Consider the following 4,871-nt stretch of genomic DNA (forward strand, 5'->3'; position numbering starts at 1 on the left):
TTGAAATGACCAAAACCTAACTCAAATATAAGAGCATCTAAAGTCCAAAGATAAATATTGGCTTTACCTACTGCTGGATCCATAGGTTCCACAGGAATTAGTCCCTTTCTCCATCTCTCCTTTTTTGCTCTCCTCATTATTAGTAAACTGTTCAGTCAAGATCTCTCATTCCCTGATTCATCAGATAGTTTATTGAGGACTTAGTATGTGCCAGAATTTTGTTTGTGCTGGGAATATAAGTTGATTAAAACTTGAGGTAATACTGCTGCTGGCAGCTCTGAATTTACATATTTTCCCCACAGACTCATTACTGAGTAAACAAATCCTGAAAGAGAATTTTTGCGAGCCTACTTAAACTGTGTACCATAGTTCATGGTGATTGAAGTAGCATGTTTAAGCAGAGGAAGAGGCCTCTGACAGTTCACACACAGCTTTCCCTGACTGTATGACATTTGGAGAGCTCTGAACTTTCCACCTGCTTCCTGAGGGGAACAAGGGAGAACTGAAAGTTTAGTGTCAACGGACTGGCTGTAGAGCCACCAAGTCAAAGGGAGCCATGACCCCATATCAGAGTGTGACTGCACTATCCTAGCCCAAGGCCCAGTTGGAAGGCTAGGTGAAACCTGGGGCACAGGCTAAATGGGATGATGGTGGTGAGTGGAGGAAGGAGAAGGAAAGGATCTGGCATCACAAAAGGCTTTTCCTTTATCCACATGCCATCTTGGAAAGGAGAAGGGAGTGGACTGAACCACTGAGAAGAAACAGCCTTAGTAGAAAATCTGAACATAAAATTTCACGAAATATTTGTTCAAAAGAGCCTAAACTATGCGAAAGAGACTGAGATACCTTTTATTTGGTAAATGTTTCCCTCATCCCCTTCCAAATCCAGCAGTATGAGGGTTTAGGATGAAATGTAGTTTGCTCTATAAAGAATCTGTAGGGATTTCTTTTTTAGTGTCTGTATGGTAGACTGAATTTCCAATTCCAATTATGCTGATTTACAGTTCCAGCTGAATTCTACTAAATGTCTCAAAAGGAGTACATAAAATATTGAGTACTTATTTTTTTATCCACTTTTTAAAAATGATTTATCTACACCAATGACGTACATAGCAATGATTGAATGTTCATCGAAAAAAAATAAGCATGGCATAAAACCTGGACAAACTTTTTTTTTTCCAGCAATATCATTTATTTGCTATTACAGTCAGGAATGTATATTTCAAATCAAAAGTTTTGTTACCATTTTAATTTTTTTCCCCACTATCTCTGACTAACCAGTCTTTACAACTTATTTATTTTGGGTTTTTTTCCTTATCTGTACTTTCCAAGTCTGGCCTCTGTCCCATAATTCTGGCCTTATTTCCTCAGTCCTAGCCACACCCTGCTCTCTAGACTAAATATTACACAAGCACAGTGGCTGAATTAGTACAAGCGCATGGATTTTCCAACCTGGATTCACCTTACTGTGTGGATTGAGTCTAGGTATAATATACCAAAAGGTGAAAGCCTCCTCCACCGAGCACAGTGCTTCGCTCCTCCTTCCTTCAATCACTGACTTACTGTCTCATAAATGCTACTCACTTAGCAGCTACTCTATCTCAGGTGCTGTTTTATGCTCTTGAAATACTTCAGAAAATAAAACAAAGCGCTCTGGTCCTTGAAGAGCTTAGTTTTAACTCACCATCCCCATTCTTTTATATTCTTTTGGTTGGCTATTTTCCTTTGCTCTCTTTAGTACAAAGACGAAAGTGTTTCTAAGACGCCACTTTGCAAAGGGACTGCTTGTTGGGAGTTTGTTTCAAAGTGCGGAGCGTGCGTGCGTAAGTACGCACGTGCGTGCGTGCACGTGTACGTGCGGAGAGACGGTCTCAAGTAGCTCCCAGACGAGCAGGTACCTGCGTGAGAGAACATTCAGTGTGGGAGTGCGGCTGCATGCCGTTTCGCTGCTCTTATTTTTAAACAAAGCGTTTGGTTCCAACTTCGAAAAGCAACGCATGTGATGAGACAAAATAATTAAGAGAAAGAACTTTTTTTTCCTGAGAAGACACCACCACCTCTTCGTTTTCTGGCGAAACCAGGTTGGTACTAGAGGGCTAGATTTGGGGAAGCGGAAGTGAGGAATTGGGTTGGAGGTGCTAGATAGATAGAACTGGTGGATCTGAGGTCCCCTGGTCTGACCCAAAGGGAAGGTGGAGGCAGGGGACAGGCTGCATGTTGTCACAGTGACAAGGAGGTGAGGTGAAGGGCACTGCACAGGTGGGAGCCGTTGTGGGTGAGGAAATAGATGCATGTGGGGACTGTGTGTTTCTTCAGTCCATTCTGTTTCCTTTCCTCCGTGGTTCATTCCAGATCTTGTGTGGGCTTCGACAAGGTGTTGGAGATACCACCGTAAATGAGGTAAAGGCCTGCCCTCCAACCCCAGATGAGCCACACAGAAGAGCATCTGTGTATGTGGAGCCAGGGGAGGCTACAGAGGACAGCTGTCAGGAGAGCTCAAAAGACAGGTGGGTGGCAGCAGACAAGAATTCAGTCAGCGTGGAACGTAAAAAGCAGTGGAGGAGTTCCTGTTGTGGCTCTGCAGAAACGAATCCGACTAGATCCATGAGGATGCAGGTTCCATCCTGGCCTCCCTCAGTGGGTGGAGGGATCCAGCGTTGTCATGAGCTTTGGTGTAGGTCCCAGACGCAGCTCGGATCCCACGTTGCTGTGGCTCTGACTTGACCCCTAGCCTGGGGCTTACATAGCCCGTGGGTACGGCCCTAAAAAGGAAGGAAAGAAAAACGGTGGAAACTCAGGGGTTGCTAAATGCATGCTAGTTGTTACCACCAGGAATTGTGAAGGCCAGTGGTCCTTGAACTGGGTGCAAAGGGAACTGACTTTTCTGCAGTATTTTATGTAGTTTTATTTAAAATTAGACAAAATTGGGTAAAATGTTAACTGTTGAATTTAGGTGTTGCTATATATACATTTCATTACTCTTTAGATTATTTAACTCTTTTGCATTATGTTTTACTCTTAATTTTTCAAATAACATTCATATATGTGTGTGTGTATATATATATATATATATATATGCACGCCTTACCATCTATCTTTCCAAATGTAGATATATCCTATTATGTACATAAATCCTATGTGGCTGGCCAGAATTGCACTTCCTCTCTGAAAGCGACAGTGCTTGCTGCCCAATCACTGGACCTTCCCACAAACCTCCACACTTAACCTGACAATTCTTGGGAATGCAAGTCCTTAGCATTGGGTCTTTGAGAGGAGCTAATACTCTCCAGGTCCTATCTTCTCTCCACACTTGGCTGACAAGACCTGGGATGTAGGAAACCCCTGGAAGTGGCCATGATTCACCTGGTGCTGGGTGAGCCTGGAGCTCTTCCAGGAAGTGGTGTGAAAGACAACTGGCAAAAGAGATCATTATCTAAATGATGTGATACATGCCTGAAGTTTCTCGGAAAGCTTGAGGAATATTAGGGCGGAGAGTTTCACTCTCCTTCAGTGATAAGCAGAAATAACCCACTTGATGCCTAATGAACCAAATGGCAAAGAGAAACACATATCACATTAGCTTATCTCTTTACCCTTTACCAGAGCCAACAGAAGAAAATTACCATTCTCTTTCCTGCTGGGAAATAATAGTCACTCAGCAAATATACCACACCTTGTATCACTTGAAACCAATTTTATCTTTAAAAAAATACTAATCCTTAAAAAGATTCTTTCTTGAAACAAAAAAAGCCTTTTTTCTTATAGTTCTTATGTAGCAAAACCCCTGAACAAATAAAGTTGACCAGAAACATTTAGGGTAAGTTTAGATGATAAGGGAAAGTGTCTCTCATTGTTTTCCATCATCTTCAAAGTGCTTCACCTGGCTGATTTTTGCCTCTTTTGCCAACATGGCCATCATATTCCCATGGCTCTGCCCCTGTTTGTGCTGTGGCCTTCAGCTGAACTTCCAAATTTGGTATAAAGTCCATTTCATTGTTGTGTACACAACAGGTGTTAAATAAATAATTCCATGGTTTTCATGGAGTGATATCGTTTCCTGGGGGTTCCAGAAATTCTTTCAGAGGGTCAGCAAAGTATTATGAAAAACCATTTTCATAATAAGACTCAGAAGTTATTTGAGTCTTTTTTGACGTAAGTATTTCAAATACAGGAAATACTAATAAATATAATCTGTATAACCAAAGCTTGGGGGGGTCCTTAGTAATTTTTAAGAGTGAATGAATCCTGAGATCAAAAATGCTAATAAGTACAGTTCTAATTGATTGGTCAAATACATGACCTTACCAAAAATGCTGGCATAAACTATGCAGTACCCTATGCTTATATCTGAAAATGCCTTAAAACCTGATATTTCAGGATACAGAAAATGAATCAGTACTACTCTCAGATTTTCCAAGAAGGCCAAGGTGGCTCTCAGGGTTTGTTTTTTGCTTTTTAGGGCCACACCTGTGGCATATGGAAGTTCCTAGGTTGAGTAGGAGCTGCAGCTGCTGGCCTACACCACAGTCATAGCAGCACAAGATCTGAGCTGCATCTGTGACCTACACTAGAGCTCACAGCAATGCTGGATCCTTAACCCACTGATCGAGGCCAGGGATCAGACCTGCATCCTCATGGATACTACTCAGCTCTTTACCGCTGAGCCACCACAATGGGAACTCCCAGCTCTCAGGTTCTGAAGGTCCATTCAATGTCAGATTTAGTTGGAATCTGTGATGTGTTGAGTTCTGTGAAGACTAGCTGGCTAACTTTAGGCTAAGACAATGAAATGATAAATCAAGAGTGCTCAAGTTATTAAGATAATGAAATGTATCAATCCAGGTGCTTACAATCTGTTACAGCTATTTCAG

The sequence above is a fragment of the Phacochoerus africanus genome, chromosome 4, assembly GCF_016906955.1.
Source record: "Phacochoerus africanus isolate WHEZ1 chromosome 4, ROS_Pafr_v1, whole genome shotgun sequence".
Taxonomy (NCBI): domain Eukaryota; kingdom Metazoa; phylum Chordata; class Mammalia; order Artiodactyla; family Suidae; genus Phacochoerus; species Phacochoerus africanus.